The 20,814-nt window shown below is 39.2% G+C and overlaps 1 protein-coding gene across 1 annotated transcript in view; it reads right to left on the bottom strand.

The window, feature by feature from the left end:
• ARHGEF28 (Rho guanine nucleotide exchange factor 28) overlaps positions 1–20,808 on the bottom strand; it is a 264,414-nt gene extending 243,606 nt beyond the window's left edge. The window contains exon 1 of the mRNA XM_015590473.1: positions 20,789–20,808. The gene's annotated coding sequence lies outside the window, so the exon portion shown is untranslated. The remainder of the gene's footprint in view (positions 1–20,788) is intronic.
• Between the last annotated feature and the right edge of the window lie 6 nt (positions 20,809–20,814).

Here is a 20,814-nt window from a genome sequence, read left to right as displayed (position 1 = left end):
TCTTTCCCTGTCTGTAAAATGGGGAAAATAATCATTGCCTACTCTCAGACAAGTACAAATTAAATGATATTTGTGGAAAATTTTTAAAATACCAGATATGTAAAAGATTATTACCAAGTACTCATGTACTTATGAGTGACCTTCTCAGAGGGATTTCTGGCACCACCTTTGAATTTCCAGTTCAACCACTTTCCTCATGTCACTCATGAACCTACAAAGATTCTTTATGGCTTATTGTGCCTCTTTTGAGTTGTTTGGTTTCCAATCCTCCTAAATGGGGCCCCACCTTACCTGGCTAATACTATCTCCTCCTGCTCTCCCAGATCTGCGCAGTGTCCCTCATGGTCCACACTCAGGCCCACTCATACTGATTCTCCTACCTAAAGCACCCATCCCTCACCCTCTCAACCTACGTAAATGGGTAAATCCTAAAACCCAACTCATTTTACCTGCTCCATTACACTTCTGATTACTCCAGCAATAGAGTTGCTCACCTAGTTCTGAACTCCTAACCAGACTTCCAGTTGATATAATTTATACCAAGTTCTAATTGTACCTTTCTGCTAGTGTTATCTCTTCAATGAGATACCTTCTTAAGAGAAAAGATCATGTTGTTTGTATGCCAACTCCCCATCCCCTAAAACTTCAGAATAGTTAGTGTAACAGAAGAAAAGCATGGAGTGGAGATTCTCAAACCTCTCTGTGCACCAAAATTTGTATCCTCAGTTCGTTTTCATAAACCTGTAACAAGCACCTACTCTGTGCTTGATGTCAAAGGAACCGAGGTGAGTAGGGCAAGTTCCCAGGTCCTAGAGGCTCGAGACAAGCAGGTCAATGACAGATGTCAGTGCAATGGAAATTAGAAAGCTGGGGCCCGCAATGGTTGGAGCACCCGATTCCAACTCAGACTTTCAATTTACAACCATAGTTAAAACATAAAATTGCTTCTTTCCTTGTAGAAATCAAGCCATAGATATAGACAAAGATGTACTTCACACACTGAGATGAGCAAAATGTTGGAAATAACCTAAAAGTAGTACATTGATAACAGTACAGTAATAAAGAATATTACAGTCACTAAAAATGTTGATTTTTAAGGATCTTTAATAACAAAAACATTCACAATATTGAAAGTGAAAAATGAAGGATATTTTGTATATACACTATGCGATCTCAATAATGTTACCGTGAAGTAACAAGCTGTTATTGGATGCAGGTTTACTGTACATCAGACCCTCTCTGCTAGCACTTTACATAGTGACAGCCCCAAAGATAACTGGAGTAAGACCTTTAACATCCCCAGCTGCCCCCAAAACCATACGACCTAAGTAAAACAATGTATGTGGTTTCAAGACAAGACCTTCTAGTACAATGGCTTTCCCTCTATTCCTACTATACAAAAAAGATCGAGTTGCCCCTTACCATATGTTAATCATGCACAATAATCCATAGTGTTATTATTCCTATTATATGGATGAGAAAACAAATTGAAGGTCCAAGATTACCAGCTGAAAAGTAGTGGTAGAGCTGGGAGTTAAACCCATGGCAACCTCATTCGGATCTCATTATCTGGACCTTAACACCAAGAACATTTTCCATCTCCTTCTTAGGCCCAAACTCAGCAGGCTGTCAAATCCCCACATATGTGATCAGGCTGGGGTGAGCTCCCATGAAAATTTACCCCATTCAAGCTCTTGTTTTAACTCTCCTAAACATATTAGACCTAATTGTAGTAATTATCTTTTAGAAGCATTTTGGTCTCCCTGAGTTGTAGAGTTTCAGAGTATCTGCTATTAACTCCTCCATGCACTAATTATTAAGTAACCTTTACACAGAGAAACTTTTCATTTGGGTAGATCAGAATCCTCTGTATACAGGTAATTTCAATTAGAACACATCTCAGGTTATGAATGGGCCAGATTCAAAAACTTGTAAATGGGTTGTTTGCAGCTCCACAATCCCACATGCTAGATATCCAGGCCAGCCCAGAAGAGCCTTTTACCTCAAATACACCTACTTGTGGGTATTGCCCCCAAGCAACATTTTTACTTGTGTTTTCGCAGGACAATCAGAGTCCCCATGTAGCTTCCTCTTGCTACAACCCTGGTGGTGAGATTAGACACTTCTCCCTCCCCCATAACCACGGAGCCATAAAAGTCAAGATTCCCCCAACTCATATGAGAAACAGGGCCCCTGTCAGGGCTGCTGGAGGATGGGGAAGGAGGAACTCTGAAGGCCCCAAGTCCTTAGTCTGTGACACTCCCCCTTTACTGCAGAGGGAACCAGGGGCCCACCCACAGTTCCCTTCCCTGCCACCATCCACTCTGTTGGTCGCTTTCCTTATTTGCACTTCTTGGGCAGCTGAGGAACAGATTTCTGCCCCAGTTTCTCAATCGCCCTGCTATTATTCCTCAAGCAAGGACACACTCTCTTCTAATAATTTCCAGGCACTTTTTCTACTGGTAACAAATAGAAACATATAATAGAAAATAAAACAAACAAGGGTTGGTTACAAAGTTCTAAAAGGTAGCACTAAAACAGTGTAAATAAAATTCGCTTGGAATCAGAAGAGCAGGTTCAAGTATGCATTCCTTGCTTTGTTTTACTCACTAGAAGCACGCCCTGGGGCAAGTAATTTCATGTCTCTGAGCTCTAGTTTCCTGATCAATAAAACAAGAGGGCTGAACTACCTTATGGCTACAGTTTCTTAATCATAAAGAGGTTCACAATGAAAGCTCTCCCAATATTCAGAACGTGAGTCTAACATTTCTGGCTGCTCCTTGCTCTACCAACAAATCATCCTAATTCCAAAAAAAAACTCATTCAAACCCCCATCAAATCTTTCCTTTCTAGATCAGGTGCTCCTGGGACTCTCACCCAATTCTCCCTGCCCAACCCCACCACCACCAAAAATATATCAAATAGGGCGGAGAAAAAAAGCCACATAAGTGATATTTAGGAGGCAGGACGATATAATGGTTAAAAGCCCAAGATTTGGATTCAGATATGAACATCAACCCAGTTTAGCAACTTATAAGCTTCTGACTCCAGGCTAGTCACTTAGTCTAAGCCTCTGTTTCCTCATTTTTAAAACAGGGATCATAATAATGCCCATTTCATAAGGTTGTTATAAGGGTAAATAATACACAAAGCCCTTAACAAGAGCCTGGCACATGCATTCATTGCAATGCCATTATCATAATGGTCACAGTGATTACTGCAGCTATGTTATTTTCCTGAAGGATGCCACTGCCTGATTGAAATGTTCTCCCTCAAAGAATGACTAGCCTAGTTAACTCATCCTAAGAGCCTCTCCCAGGATGGGGAAGAGACCTGTTTGCATGGGGGTGGGGGGTGAGAGATGGGATAAGGGGTGAGGGATGCTGTTAATGAAAAGTGGAGGAGGAAAAGCAGCCCTGTGTGCTTACCCTTCTTTTCACTGCCTTCTCTTCCTCTTCCTGCCCTCCATTCCTGAGAGAGAAGGGCCATGACATCTTAAGGGCCAGCCCAGGAAAGTCATTCCTACAGCCACCTGACTCTGAGGGATGCAAGACAGGCTTGTGAGAGAGAAGAACTGCTTGTAACATCTAGAATTTAACTTGTTTCTGGAACATTCAGTCCTCCACTTAATTTAATGAGAAGCTGCATTCGTGTTTCATTTAATTCTAGGAATTAAGTTTTGCTGATTTGTTGACTTTTTCACATGTAAAATATTATCCTCTGCCTCTGTCTTTTAGCAGAAAATATTATTCTAATATATTTCCTGGAAATGGCATATTTCCCCAACGGCTGAACAGGAACTCTCAATGTAAGGAGTTCCATGCAAACAGCTCCATCCTGTCCCTTCACAGTGCAGAGGCACCCTTGACAGAAGACTCACTGAAACAGGAAAATGAATTTTTTTTGGACATTGGACATATTTTGCAAAACATAATTCATGGAACCAGAGAACTCGCCATTATACTGGAATGTAGATGTCAATCAAAGGCATCTCTGGATATGAGTCCACGGCAAATTCACCAAATAAAATCAAAGTAAATTCAACCCAAGAACAATATAACTTTTGATGCACAGAAAGAGGGTTGTCCATATCAATGAGGAAAACCATAAGCGCTTGTCTAGAAATAATGGTTGAAGAATTAAATGAAATCCCCATCCAGTTTATTAATTCACTTAACATTTTTCAAGTAATTAAAATTTGCCAAATACTAGACTAACATCTGGAGAAAAGATTACTCAATCTTCACCCTTAAAATGTTCAATCCAGTGGGAACAACGGACTAAAACAGATAATTATACACACAATGTATCATGGGAAATACCAAGTACTAGCGTCAAAATGGGATGGGGAGCAGAGACTGGTTAAGAGATGTGACAGAGACTAGCAGTTGACCCCAGATATCCATTCTCCCACTCATTTTAGTGGTAGGATCCTTCAACTTTATCTGGGTACAAGGCCAACCGGCTAAAGCCCCCTCCGCCCAATATGGTAGCCATTAGCCACATGTGGCTATTGAACACTTGAAATGTGGCTAGTCCTACATGATGATATAATAATATTTTATATACGTTGGGTTAAATATATTGGGTTAAGTATACTGGGTTATTTTCACCTGTTTCTTTTTATCTTTTTTAACATGGCTGTTAGAAAATTGTAAATTACATACATGGCTCACATCATATTAGACAGTGCTGAGCTAACCTCCCCTGAAGTTAGATGTGGGCATATAATGAAGTTATGGTTCACGCAATGTGAACAGAAGTAACCCACATCTCTACGTTGGGCTTTTCAAAGGAAGGAGGGTGCTCTCCACAATTTTTGTCCTATTCTTACTGGCTGGATACAGATGAGTGGTGGTGAGCCAGCTGCAACTATGCCAATAAGAATAATGCCCTATGGATGGCAGAGCAACAAGACAGAAGGAAGGTGGTTCCTGGATAACCTCAGAGGGACCCCCGCTACTCTCCAGCTTAGACTTTTACATAAAGAAATTCTTGTCTTCTTTAAGTTTCTTTAAAGCTCCTCAACTATATTCTAACTAATGCAGAGAGTATAAGAAGTTTCCTAAAGGAGATCATAACTGTAAAGACCTCTTAGAGAGCAAGAGTTAGCAAGGTGGAGAGTAGTATATTGGTCATAAGGGCCAGGAGCCTGAACCATAGGGAACATAGTAAAAACCACAGGAAGAATTCCACAAAAATTAACTGGGGTCTGCTGGTTTAAATGCTTCTAGATTCTCACTAACTTTGCAGATAATGCATGATGGGAAGACATAAGAGAAACATTTAGAGGGCTCCTAGCAGCGGTACACCTAGTATATTTGATACCTAAAGGTCATTTAATATCCCCCTCTCCTACACAACAAAATTTTCAGCAATTTTTTTAAGTGCATAATATTGACCAGAAAAGAAATGCAGTAAAAATCTTATTTTATTGAACAAATATATAATCATACCAGTAAAAAAAATACAAGCAAACATAAATAAAACTTAAATGTCTTCCAAGGATACAGGGAAGGCAACTACTACATTGTACCAGCCATATAACATTTTTCTTCACCTTTTAGTTCCAAAAAATTTAAAATTTCAATTTGAGAGATATTATTCAAATTCAATAAAATGTTTCAAACATAAAACTTTCACTTATGAAACAATATTAAAACTCACGCCTCTCACTGTTTCACCGCTTTCATTTGAAACACAAAAACTCCAAGTGGTCACACAAAATGACAGAACTAAAGTAAACCAAGTTTTGCTTCTTGGTTTGTACCATCATCTGCTATCATTGCTTATTTCAAAATCTACTATTTAAATGTACTGTTAAATAGTATTACAGAAATTGGACACACAAATTAGACCTGAAGCAAGTTTGAATGATGCCAAACCTTTGTGAGTTTACTCCCAGAATAAACTTGTGCAGCAAGTCTTGGGGACCAACTCCATAACTAGGAGTTGTCCACATTAAATTCCATGTTGAATACAATGTTTATTAAAGGATAAGTCATTAAAATGTGCTAACTTGAGGCTTACATAAATATTATTAAAATGCAACAGTGACTGCAGCAATTATTTCGAACTTAGACCAAAAGAAGAATTTGGGCAGCAGGGAGAGAAGTAATATTAACAAATATCGTTTAGAATTGCTGGTACATGGTCACAGTTAAACCAGACTGACTGAAATCGATTTTAAGTGTGTTTCTCCAGGAAATGTACCCTGTTATTGATTGCACCTTGCCCACCCCTGGGATGCCACTGGAAACTGAAAAGCCTCCACAGGACATTATCAAGGTCAATAAGGAACAAGTAGAGTAGAAGAGAACAGAACAAAAGCAAACAGGTAAATCCTTGGGAGGGACTAAATCAGAAATCATCTTGAAGTTCAAAATACGACATATTTAAAATGTAAACAGGCTTCTGGGATGCATTAAAAATGCTAGGAAAGAGCACAGGTGTTGAGAAGTCAGAATTATGGGTCCAGAACATTGTGCCTGGTCTGAAGTTTTTCCTCTAAGAAATAGCCATAAACCTGGAGGTCATACTTAACCAAACAGATAGCGTATTAGACTCTGTGGAAAAAGATTTTTTTTTTTTATTCCTATTTCTCACCCTGGAAAGATTTAGAATGACAAGCTATGTAACTAAGATCTTACAAAGCTTGTGACAAGTGTAAAAGATAAGGCATTGCATTTCACTATGAAGTCAAGTCTGAAAATGTAGAGGCAGTGAAAATTTCAGATCGGTTGATCAAAGCATAAGCTCTTCTGGCCTCTATTACATGTGGACCAGCTGGATCTTTCCCCTATAAGCCTTCTGAGTGACACCATGGGAAACTGAAGCGAGAAAGAAGTTCCACAGATCACGTATCGATGAACTGCTAGACCTAGCACAGGTTAACCTCTCATATCTCCTCAGTTTCCTCATCTGTAAAATAAATATGAGGTTGCTGTAGGAATTAAAGATAACAAGCATAGTGCCAAACACAGGGAAAGCAACTGACCTATGGTAATCATTGTTAATATTATCAAACTCCAGAACTCCAAACCAAATTACATAGAGTCGTCTTTCTATAGCTGATGAAAATTGCACCAGATACTCCCTATAACAGGGCCCTCAAATGCTACAGCGACTGCCAGGATAGTTGGATAAATCTTACAAGCTTCATTTTTCCAACTGTGTAAGATATTTACACAGTAGCTCTTTCTACTATGGTCTGTGGCAGTCATGTGCTAAGCTAATTATTAAGAGAAGTCTCCTTCTTCTGCAGTAGGAACACTCTATGCCCTCCCTCCAGAAGATGTAGAAGTGAGATTTTTTTTAAGTGTTAGCCAGATCCTTCCCAAGGAGGCACCAGAACTCAAGACTCCAGAAGAGTCAATGTGTACTTAACCCAAAACATTTCTAGCATGGAGAACAAAATATTGTGTTATTGTTAGAATTGAACATGACTTCAAATCCAGATGAGATTAGCAAAAACAGTTCTTTTCCCTGCCATTACCTTTTCAATATGACCACCGGTCCAAGAGAGAAGGGTCATTTTGTCACTGGCTTTGAAAGATTAAAAGAGATTAATGTTTGGGGCCTGTGAAACTTTATTTCTCAATGAAAGGGTGAAGCGAACATTTACAAACCATTTAAATGTATTTATTCCCAACCAATATGAGAGATGTACTCACGAAAACCTCTTTAGGTGATATTTTTCCTGAAAGGGGGATTCATGGTCTACTAAAATGCCTTACTCACACTTTTTCTCAAGCGGCTTCATACTCTAGCTAAACAAAAGAAGGAGAGGAATTTTGTGTGTGTGTTTTATTTTTTTACAGCCTCAAGTACAGAACCAGGATTCCGACCAGGACATAGCCACCCGTTAGCCCCTTTTCTTACACAACAGGCCTCTGAGACTTTCCTCCCCTAATTTGAATTGGCTCCACATTTTTCTGCCACGTTACTGAACGCAGAAGTGTTAAATCAACGAAAAGATGTAGGAGCTGGCATGGTACCAACTGATCACATTCACTGCTTTTCCACATGTATGTTTACAGCAGTAGTAAATTTATGCTATAAATAACTTTTCGCAAATAGTGCTATCTTTTTTTAGGTTTTGGTTTTATATTTATATATCATTTAAACTTTCCAAAATATTTCCGTCTATAACTTCATTTGGGTGACAAACCACCGTTTTATCTTGAGGGCTGGTATCATCCCCATTTCATAGATGAGGAAACTGGAAGTGCAAAATACTCAAGTGAAACTAGGTTTGCACCCCAATCCCAAGTTTGATTTGAAGACTCTAAGTGAGAGCAACTGCATTTTAAGCAAACGGGACCTGTTAATAAATCTTTAACTAGCTGACAGAGAATAATATTTTTTTCCTGATTTTTGTTAACATTATTAATACAAAAGAAAGTTCTGTTTAAACAGAGTATATGATCATTTGACCTCTGCTGGCTGAAATTTTCTTTGGCACTATGAACATCAAAGCACTGCCAAACTGAAAGTTAAATGGCATTCTGATGCAAGACACAAAATATACTCACTAAGGCTCTTTAGCTTTCTTAGGGGCTTTTCATATCATATATACAACAATTTATATATTGCTCATAGAATCACAGAAAGTTATGGATGAGGAAACTGAGAACTGGGAGTGGGGGGTATGAGTGTCACTTATGGGCTTGTGGCTAGGTACCCGCCTGATCCCTGCAAGAGAAACGCAGAGAAGAATCCAACGAAGAGAGATGCAGTGCGGCGAAGGAGCCGGGTTGGGATATTCCAGCTAGGCCCAGCTCACTGCCCCTTGTCACTCTGGATACTGCAGGGCTAGAGTCCTAGACTTGCCACTTTCAAAAGTACTAGCTAGTTTCTATATCTGCATCTCACCTTAACCACATTATAGTTTTGACATTCGGCCCTGCTAATAAGATAAAATATAAAAATGCAATGTTGACTATATTGTAACATTTATTAAACGATTGATTGGTTTGCCCATAAATGGCATTTTTCCACACAATCTGTTATTCCTAAATGTGAACATGAAAGAGTTCCAATGCGAAAAAATAGTGTAGAAAGCTAGTTTCCTAAACACAGTTAGGAGTTTATACTGATGTGCATAGGCCTGCCTGTAATTGCATAAATGTCAACCCCTACAAGCATGTCTTCTTAAAAGCCTATTTGTACTCTTCAGTGTTACATGGATATGCTATAAAATTATGTCTTTAAATGTAAATCTCACTATCTATACTGTATAATCCCACATTACAAGAAAGGGAAGACTTCTGGTGGAAGAAACCACGTCATTTTAATTTAAAAGAAATTACCTATTGCATACTTGTACTTAAAATACAATAATTCTATATTCAATAAAGAAAAGTAAGGATTATAATCCATAAACTTATCCCATCAAATAAAGTAGTTAATCATTAGATTTAAGTCACACAAAAAAAGATAAAAGGCAGATTATAAAAAACATTGTTAAATTTACTGATAAAAATCAACACAATTTACGAAAGTGTCTTTATTATGCAATGAAATGTATATAAATTTAGTTATGATTGTATATATATGTTTACTAGTCAGAAATATACTGACCCAAATATCCAAAGGCAAATACATGAATGTTCCCCACCAGCAGTACAAGTTACTAAGCTAATTAAAAATTCTTCTTTGCACACATCCATGTAATTTCTTAATTTAGAAAAAAGGGGTAGGGGTTTTTTTGCACCTAGTTCTACCAGAAGATGCTACAGGCCAAGAAAGTTTGCTTTATACGCTGCCTCTTCCTCCCTGCCAGAGCCCCCAGCTCTGAGCACCTCAGAGCTCTAAACTGGCACCTCCCCTAGCAGCCACCGTACTCACTGCCCTATGAGGGGTGACCTGTGTGCCACATCTTAGTGAGGGGCTGTGGCAAACTTTTCACATCCTTCACATTGCCTTGTATATAGCACCTTGTTTATAACAGAGACCAATATTTTATTTTCCTAACGTATTTTATTTCAAGGTAGCTCATTTAAATATCTGTGTTAAATTGTATATATACCAAATAGAAAAATAGAAATTCCTTCTAATCTCTCCATAGATGACTAAATGAACAATACTTCATGTACATCTGGCCTTTGACCGGGTCTGTCAACAGGCAGGTCTTAACATCTACTTTATAAAATCTTACATGCTGGAACCAAGAAGATCTGCTCACCAGACAGAGGCATCCTGGCTGGATGTCATCAGTCTCCAAAATAGCCACTCAAATAGCTATTTATTCTCTCTGCCCTGTAATAAACCTTAAATTCAATACAAACAAAAGTACACTAGCTGCTCTAAAGAAGGGAAAAAAGGAAAAGGAAATGTGAAAGTGTACCGGTAGGAAAATCAACCACATATTTGGAATTCTATGGGAATAAGTTAGCAAGAAGAAAACAGGCACCTGGCAGGAAGAAATTTTAAGGAAATTATTGAGACATGATACACTTCCTGTCAAAACAACACATGAAGTAGTGATTCATTTGATTTCTAAATGTTATTCAACTTTAAATGTTCCATAAGTTTACTAATATTCAATTGTGGCACAGAAGGATTTTTTTTTTTAATTTTATTTTAAGCACTAAGCTGTTCAAATGATCCTGTACCCAAAAATAAATAAATAACTAGCATGTACTCACCATATTCACAATAGCACTCTTCAGTGTCACTAAGGCAAGATAAGGCACTATTATTTGCCTTCCCTAGTTTAATTTTGGCTAAAGCTGTGGTCATCGATGTAATACAGAGTTGTGGAGGGCTTAGCCGTGGACTGGAGAGCTATCCCAAAAACAGAAACATTAGAATCAGTTTGCTCTTGACAAGTCGAGCAGAACACCAAGACCTTGATCAAACATCTCCAGAATTCTGTAAAATTAGACACTTGAGAGTTAGAAAAAAATCTACACAAAGCTAGGTTTCTCTATACAAATTTAAGATGTAAAGTCATTACAAACATATTGCCAAAACAAATTGAAATACAAAAGAATAGCCTTTCATGTTTGATAATATTGAAGTTTCTCTCCTCTACCAAATAGTGACTGTAAATGTTTATTTATGTGCCCAAATTTCAAAGGATTTTAAAAATTATTAGCAACAATTATACAATTTCAATAAATAAAAGTTTTAAAAGCAAGTGCAAGATTTTGTGGTTGAACTTGATATCTGAAAGATATTCACTCCGATTATATTTATAAACTGAGATGAAATATACAGATTTTCATTAAAATGTCTATTTCTTAAGGTCACTTGTTTTTATATCACTGAAGCAGATACACATTTACAATATAGATTATATTTAGGACAAAAAAAAATACAAAAACTAGACGACACTTTGATTCCCATTATACTAGATATCACTCCCAGAAAACATGCTTTCACTCAGGTTACAGAGAACACCCTGCCCCAGACATTCTCCACACCACAATATATTTATTTGCTTTCACGGCTGCTGATTTGGCAGCACTGAGCACCTCAAAAGCTACTCCCAAGTCTCTTATCTCTGAGCCTTCAGCACCCAGTATATACCTGCCTCATAGTAATTACTAGCCAAACTCAACCCAGTGAGCCTCAAAACTCAAAAAGAACTACCAAACTCCCTGCAATGGAAAAGTTTTGAAAAGAACTCCTGAATAAGAGTGTTTTCCAGCAAGGAAAAGCCCAAACGGAATAATGCCTAATGTCCAAATCGCCAATATAATAGGATATCTTTAGTATGAGGTTCTGTGAGAAGTGGAGGGATGTCATTCTTTTTTATGAGCACAAGTTTGTTTTCTTTCATATTACTAGTCAGGAGCTACATGAAATACTAGAGGCTTTAGGAATTCACTACACCTTTTTGGAAAAAAAAAAAAGTTGTGAAATCAATCAAACCGAAAAGAAATCGCCACGTTTCTTAGGAGAAAAGGCAGGGCAGGGAGACAGAAGGGGAGTGGAGAAGAAAAAGCAGCAAGAGAACCGTCATAAATGTTATTTTAGCTAAAAATAGACATTTATCAAAAATTCCATAAATTTCAGGGCACATTCTCCACCCAGCCTAAATGAAGTTAGGTACATTAAGTTCCATCTGCTTAAATGAAATTAATACCCATTTTCAGTCATCTTTGAATTCAATTAAAAATAATTACTAGATTATTACTGGCTGATTCCACCTCACTGCTCATGAAGTATTCAGACAACAATAACATGAGCTGCCATCACGGGAAAACCTCAGGGTTTGAGCAGTCATTTCTCCTTATAAAGACGCAACACTATAGCAGCATCTTCAAACCCAACTTCCTGAACAATTTAGTTGTTGCCAGTCAAGCGTCTGAAAGCACTCTGGGAACCAGGCATTATGTTAGTATTCCAAGAAAGGGTTAAGACATCATCCTTACCACCATGAAAATGAAGAACTTGAGAGATGGGACACACCATAAAGAAGGGCCTAGCCCAACCCTTCAGGTTTTAAAAGAGATCATTAGGGTCCAGAGAGGTGACATGACTCACCCAGTATATCAGTCACAATGTTAAGATTTGAACCCAAATTGTGCTTCTGGTTCAGCTTCTGGTTCAACACCCAGATTGTCCTTTAAAAATCTTCTTATTGCACACAACCAGATGCTAGTACAAATAAGAATAATTAATTGAACAACACTACCACTTTTAAAATGAATGGCACAAAACACCAATCATATCCAACTCCCACTAAAATAAAAAGTGTTCTTAAATTCATTTAAATCCAGACATCTTGTCTGCCTCTATTAATTTCTGCCATTGTTTATCCACAAAGATGCCATAACAACCAGTGAACATAAAGCTTCCTACTACGAATGTGAAAGGGAAAAAAATGCTTACTCCTACTTTAAATAAAAAACCTTCTATTAAACTAATATCCAAATTACACTTGGCATTCCTATCAAAATGTGATTTTCCTTAAACTTTGTATGGTAAAGTTGAATTGTCCCTAGCACAGCTCCATTTTTGTAAGTAAGCCAAGTGAAATTTGGGGATTTCTACAGATATGAAGATAACCTACAACATTCATTTTTATTGCAAAACAACCTAACTTATCTATGTGTGAAACTTTCTTAAGATTTTAAACATTTTTATAAGGCTGAAAATCTAAGGACATGATACCTTTGTCTCATGACAATTTCTGTCCAAATAGGAACCTTCCTAACTAAAGATCAAGGAATAATTAGAATTTCCATGGCTGAGATTTTAAAGATTCTTAACACTCTTTTATAGTCAATGAAAAATCTGTCAATATTTCTGGTTATCAAATGGGAGAAATATCTAAGTATTTTATATAACAACTCAGTGTAACAAGAAACGTGCAATTTAAGAGAAGTATTTCTATTTTATTCCCCCTAAGACTCTATCAATTAAAAACCTGTCAAATCATCACTAATAGGTTTTGTGTGTTGTCTCTTACCACCAAGAATGAGGTGTGGCCAGCTGGAAACTGGCTAAGTCTGTAAGGGTTGTGATAACTGGTATAAAAGCAACTTCCAGAAATCCATCCTCTGAGAACTTTCAGGAAGTTGCAAAGCTGGCAATTCCATGAAAGCAAGACTAAAAGAGTTAGATGAGCTGCTCCTTATAAAGGTATTCTCCCACGCCATTCCATCCAAATTCCACTCTCACCAAATTTCATTAACAGTCAGTGAAATCGGGACCTAAAGATACCGTCACTATCCAAAGAAATAACCAAAGACATCCCACTTTGAAGGGACAGGCAAGAATGACAGGATAGCAAAGAACTCATTGAGATTTCCCAGCCATAACTCATCAGGAGCTGTGGAGAATGACAGGGTTCAAATACAGAAGGCAGGCACATGTCATTCCAATTTCCAAAAAGGCAAATTCTACAAACTATAGACAGAAGCAAGATTCTAGAGCAGAATATTAAACAGCTGATGTCTGAGGACCTCAAAGAGGAAGGAGTAGCTACATAGATCCATTGTGGGTTCCTCAAGAATAAGTAACTTGAGACTAACTCCATTCCATTATGTGATTACTAAAACTGGTAACTTCATATAGTAGAGGTGTAGATTTGGTAGACAGTGAATATCCTGATGACAAGACAGAAGACTAAGAATCATATGCTGGTACAAATAAGAATAATTAATTGAACACTATCTGAAATTGATAAACATCGATTTGAAATAAAGTTTGTATAAATACACCAAATTGCTCTGCCCTAGACCTCAGCCTAGGTAACAGTTTTATTATTTCCTTATCGCATTAAAGAAATGCATGTCAAATCTGTGGATAACTTGGAATAAAAAAAGGGTAGCAAACATGGTAAGTTTATAAACAATCTAAAAGACTCTGAAAGGCTAGAACAGATGGTCGCATACAGTAAAATAAATTTAAGGGAGAAATATTAAGTTCTATTCAGGGGACTAAAAAGCCAATTGCACAAGTCTATGAATGAGGAGATAGGGACCAGCAACAACATGTACAAAAATAAAACTGGTAATTTTGAGATGACTTGAACCCTGAGATTCAATCGCCCTGTTCAGAAGTACCATTGTTGGAAAGCCATTGTTTAAGAAATTACTCTATCCCAGGTTCTGTCCTAAGCACTTTACATAGACTATCCTTATAACAACCCTATGTTAAAAACTGAAGCTAAAAGTTTAAGTTACTTGCCCAAGACAAAGTAGAAAGTAGCAGAGTCTCCATGACAGTTAGTAAATAACAAACCAACTGACATATGTATATTCTACTTTGAGCACTGTCCTACAAAGTAGTCTAAACCACGGTCCCTGCCATCAGTGGGCTTACAGTCAGGTTGGAAAGCTGAGACTATTCACAGAAGCATATAATGAACCCAGGAGCAGGTGGAAAGTGATAAATGAGAGGTATCAGCGATAAGATAGCAGAAGTTCAGAAAAGAGCTCAGTTGCTACTAAGTTGGTCAAGGTTTCAGAAAGATGTTGGCTGTGAGGGCAATCTGGCTGCGACATCTGTCACCCCATTGATCAGCAGGGTTGATTTGGCTGATCTGGCTGGCTAGGCGGGTGTCCCCTTCCTCCCTCACTACTCCATGTGCGTCCCTCCTGAAGCTGCTGGCAGGACGACCTTCCTCGATTGAGAGGACCGGTCTTCAGTCAAGGGTATACAAGTAGCTGCGCTCCCCTGCTAAAACCCCCAAACAAGCTCTCAGAAAGAAGGTGGTTTGAGCTTGCTTCAAGGACTAAAATACAGGCATATCTCATTTTATTGCGCTTCAAAATGTTGCAAGGGCTTTTGTTCTGTTTTGTTGTTGTTGATGATGATGTCGTTTACAAATTGAAGGCAAAACCCTCCACCAGCAAAAAGATTATGACTCTCACTTTATTGCAGTGGTCTGGAACCAAACTTGCAATATCTCCAAGGTGTGCTGTACATTTTAGCCAGCAAAGAAGAGAAGCCTACCATGAACAAAGTCAAAGAAGTTAGAAGGTACACAGCATGTTCCATTAGGCAATTACTATTCCTGACTAATGGAAGTGGGAGGTTGATAAGAGGAGGCAGCAGGAGACAGGTGACACACCCATAGCATAAAAGGAACACCATAAGAAAATGCAGGCATTACCCTTTCCTAGATACTTTCAGAAATAGAATGCCAGAAACACCTAAAGGCTGGGGAAGTAGAAAGCAAACCTAACAGTACCACCTTCTTTAAAAAATTATGTCAGGCCCTCCCGAGAGATATTCTGAACCCAAGTGATTCAATAATCAACCAGGTTTGGAATCCTGGGTTAGGGGCTCAAATAACTCGTAATCTCATAAATCACTGATCACCCACTACCGTTTGAAACTCTAACACCTAGTCATTCAGCAAACCAGGAGGTGGGCAGGGCAAAAAAAAGAGAAAGACTATTGACAAAGAACCAGGTGACAATGCAAACAACAATAAGGGTCATTAGGGGAAGACAGTGATTTACCCCAGAGGGACTTTGTCTGAACCATCTAGCCCAAACAAAACCTCTTGATCTTCATCGATACTCAGAAGTCCTTCATAAGACCTCCTTTGCTCCAAGTCCTTCTAGTTACATACCCTTGTAAAGGCTAATGGTGATGCTTTCCTGTGCGTCGGGTGTGGAAATTTTTAATCATGAAATTCAGAAACAATCATCTCACTTGTCTTTCACCTTCTCAGAGCTACCCCACCCCCTCTTCCACATGGGGGACGGTGAGAGGGCTCTTCAGAAGAGAGGGAGCAGGGTAACCTATGACTTATATGCATGGGATCCAGACTTTCATGTCTGAAACCTCTCTGGACTAAGTCCAAAAAGATAATCCAGTCATTTCAACCTGATGACTGTCTGGTGATCAAGGTGAGGTTAAGTTACTAGTAGAAATTGTTCATAATCCCTTCAAATACTTACTGCCTGCCGCTACAGGCACAGCGCCAACCCTACGGACAGTACATTCCTGGCTGTGTTGCCCAAGACAGGAAAGGCTGAAGTGACCAATGCCCTCTTCACTTTGAAAGTTCATGGTGGTATAGAATGTTAGAACTGGCAGGTTCTTAGAGACCATCAAGTCTACTTTCCATTTTACCAGATGAGGAAATTGAGACCCAGAGAGGGCTCATACTCACCCAAGGTTTCACAGATGAGAGGTCACAGGCTGTTTCCATCCCCGTCTCAAACTCTCCGCCTAGGGTGCTGTCCCCTGAGGTCACACTGATATCTCACTGCCTTTCGAAATCTGGAAAACCTGCTAAAGCTACTTTTTTTAAATGTCGATTTTCCATTTGTTAAAAAAAATAACCACCAACATTTTCTGGCACTTACTCTCTGCCGAGCACTACTAGAAGGACTCTCTGTAAATTTATTCATTGTATCCTCGCAACCACCCAAAGGGTGATTATCCCTATTTCACAAATGGGAAACCTGAAGTAGAGAGAGGTCACATAGCCGGGGGCTGTCTAACGAGACAATCTGGCTCCAGAGTCCCCACTCTTAACCACTTTGTTATGGTTTATGAAAGATAATTTCTTTAAATTATAATGATGGAAGAAAAAGGAGCAAGGCTTAAGCACACTGGTCATGATCATTGGTGTTTGGTAACGAATTTAAGAGCTAAACCATAAATTCTATTAATATATGCAATATATCTCTTGTTTATTATTTGTTAAGTATATACTTGAATGTGTATACTTGAATAAAATATATAAAGTATATTAACATTTTAAGCATTTTTAAAGGGCAAAAGATCGTGTGCATACCAAACAAAGCCTGCCGCTTGAGGTAGGCAGCATGTTATTTGAGTGCTGGTTTTCAAAGGGTCTCTTCTGGACATGCTACTATGGAAAGCGAAGGTGTTACCAGTGTCCACCCATGCTGGCCTTCACTCGTGGATACAAGACATTTTCTCTACTATCAAGGAACATTACTGTCACATTAACTTTCTACGTAAGTCCAACCTCAAATTGGTAATTGAGGAGAAAAATTAAACTAAAATAGGATACTTCTGAAGATTAACAAAAGTATATCTGATAAAAGTGTTCAAAACCCCAAGATCACTAAAATGAATGCCTAATATTCAGTTATATTACATTTTTACTTTCCCTCATATTAAAAATGATGTCAAATCTCATTATCTTGGTTATGCAGGAGAAGAAGTCCAGGAGCAGTAATGGAAGAAATAAACAAATTACGATTGTGCCTAAGATCAAATTTCAAGGGAAAAATTGCAGTCTATTAAGACATACTAGCATTAAAAAGTTACATAACATTTTACCACCCAAATATCTTAGTGTTGTGTGCAAAAACTCACTCAAAAATGCAACAGATCCTAAAAACTCTAAAACCAGAAGGGTATTACCTTAGACATGAAATCCACAGTCCAGAGAATTAAAGCAGAGTGTCAGGCACATAGTAGGCCCTCAATAAAAATTAGTTCAATAAATATAAATGAAGAAAATATTTACAGAAAGGAGCATGATAGACTGTCAAATGACTAAACAGCAGAGTGACACTACTTTGGAATTTTGAGAAATTTTTAATACCAGGATAGTAACAAAAGAACTAGAGTATAGATACTAGACAAAATGACAAACTACCATCCAATCAGAGCAAAATACTTGGTAGTATAAAGGACCTGATCTATACTTAAGACAAATGTCACTAAACTCAGCTTTGCCTAAGTAAGGGATCTGGACTCAAGCCCTACAGGGTGGAATATTTACAGTATGATTCTAAAATGGCAAAATTCCCTGAATTTGGTGCCTTTCAAATATAACATTGTTTTTAATTTAGTACTCTCAACAGGAGTTGCACAACTTGACCCATCTCTTCACAAATCTTATTTAAGGTCACAGGGAAAAAAAATATCCTATAGCTTCTGTGCTTCACTAAAGCAACATAAATACAAATGCAATTAGACAAAACCTACATAAACCAGATCTGTCATATCTGATCAGTAAATTAAAGCATAATAAAATTATAGTCAGCCTGGGAGTTTGAGAGTAATTTGGGATCTGTGCAGTACCATCGTAGCCATGCTCCAATCATAAAGGGTTTTCCAATATTTACATAATAAATCTCTTCTGGAGAGTCGGCACTTGGTCATAAACTGTGGCAGGACTTAGAGTTAGAGCTTAAGTACCAATATAGTCGTTACTAGTTTTGTACAGAATGTCTAATATGAAAGTAATATTATATTCCCCTATTTGCTTTAATACCTATTTAGAATACATTTCTTTTTGTCACATGGCATATACTAAAGGAGGTCATGTATCAGAGCTCACCTGAAATTCTTGTCCAATTTAAGTCTTAGCCACAACAGTAGTTTCTTATAAGAGCACAATGAGAAATATTCCACTCTTCTGCAGTACCCACATGTTTTTAAAAAGGTGTGAAACCCAAGAGAGGCCCCTGATGAAATTTCATAGAGCCTTAGTTACTAATTACAGGCATACCTCGTTTCATTGTGCTTCATTTTATTGCATTTCACAGATGTGACATTTTTTACGAATTGAAGGCAAGACCTTCCACCAGCAAAAAGATTGACTCATTTTATTGTGATACTTGCTTTATTACTGGGATCTGGAACCAAACCCACAATATCTCGGAGGTTTGCCTATGCTGCTTTCCTCTTTAAGTGTTTCTAAACTGCTTAAAGGACAGGACAGGTGCTTCAAAGGAAAGTCTAATGACACACCTGTTGCATAACTTGGTCTTGGTTAGTCAGGTTTTGATAAGGAAAACAGTCAAAAGCAGGACAAACACTGATTCTCTGTTCTCCATTACCAGGACATTTGTCTGAGTCACCCAGTAGCCAGCACTGTGCCTCAGTTTCCCTAACCACTAAATATGAGGTCTAATGCTATCTAATTCCTATTCGATCAAAGTTAATGAGAACAATCACATAGATAGCCAACATCAAAATATTACACTGGAATGCTGTGTTGTATAAAAAATTCCAAAGGTTTTTGCAGTATTCATTTCTTTTCCTCCAAATATTCCAAGGGGGTTAGCTTGGCGAATAATCTTATCAAAATTAGGCAAATAACTATGCGCTTTAAGAATGTGTATACAAAAATCCAGGAGAGATGTTAAAACCTCCCCAGGTAAAGTTGTCGCTTGGCTTGGATCTTCCGGTGCAAAGAGCAAACCACAGAAGCGAGGACAGGTCTTGATTTTGCTTTTGTTGTGAAAACAGGATTCGCTTCCCCTGACAGCTTTAGAGCTCAGGAACACCAGAAGACAACGCTTCAGAAAACCGGGAGCCCGTGCGACCCCAAATGATCAGTTCTTTCTAAATGCCTTACTTTTCCATATTTCTCATCCCACTGGCGCGAGTCTGGTGGTTAACTTCCACAGCTCCGGGTCTGCGGAGATTTGTCGAGACCCAGGCAGGGGTCAAGGAGGGAGAGGCTGCGCAAACACAGATGTTGCTGCCTCTCCTCGACCCACCCAGCTGTAACCAATGGCGGGACGCTGTGGGCTCCTAGGGAGGCAGATGGATTGTCTTCTGTAAATCTAATTGGTGTCTAGGAAACCAGGGCTGGGTTTCCAAGGCGGCCCAATAACCCAGGTTCCACACAACCCCCGACAGGCGAAGATGCCTCCTCTGCCAAGCACAGGCACGTCGTCATTATGACCCCTGTGAAAACTCCGAGCATGGAGGGGTTAGAGTACCACCACCCACATCCCCAAGTATTCAAGGGGCAAAGAACTCTACAAAATAAGCATAAAGAAATCCGACAAAATTCTGACCACCTCTCCTAACCAAGATAGCTAGAGATACCTTTTAAGATACAGCAAATGTTCCCACACGAAAGAACTGTTAGGGACTGTGTCCTGAGCTTGCACTTGCTCTGCCCTCTGGGGACCCGGCCTTGCTTGCCATGCACCCTCACCCCGGAGCCGAGGCAGCGATGGGGAAGAGACACCTCAGCTTTCGAGGATCTCCCTTCCCCACCGCAAGAGTGCTTTTCCCTGGCACCCGAGGGACACTGGCCGGGCTTCCACTCAACCATCCCCGGCCCCTGGAGCGGGGCTGGCGGGGTCAAGAGGGGCCCCCGCCTTCCTGGTGCGCTCCCGCTGCGCCGCCCCAGCGACCCCGCGCTCTGCAGTGGCAGCTGCCGCGCGGTGCTGTGCAGCCCTTTGCACTTGTTGCCATTCCCGAGGGAGCAGGAGGCGGCAGCCGCAGCACCCTGTCCACCTCGGCTGACCCTCGCGTCCCCCCGGGATCCTGGAAAAGCTCCACGACCACAAAATCAGGTGAGATGGGCCAAGTTTTCCGCCCAAGGCTTAAGAGAGACGCGGGAGATGGAGATCTAAAGAACACTTACCTGGGCTGGGGGCCCCGCAGCCTCCG

This window comes from Pteropus alecto, unplaced genomic scaffold (assembly GCF_000325575.1).
Source record: "Pteropus alecto unplaced genomic scaffold, ASM32557v1 scaffold20, whole genome shotgun sequence".
Classification (NCBI taxonomy): domain Eukaryota; kingdom Metazoa; phylum Chordata; class Mammalia; order Chiroptera; family Pteropodidae; genus Pteropus; species Pteropus alecto.
The sequence above is the reverse complement of the archived record's forward strand: the minus strand, read 5'-3'. Positions and strand labels throughout refer to the sequence as shown.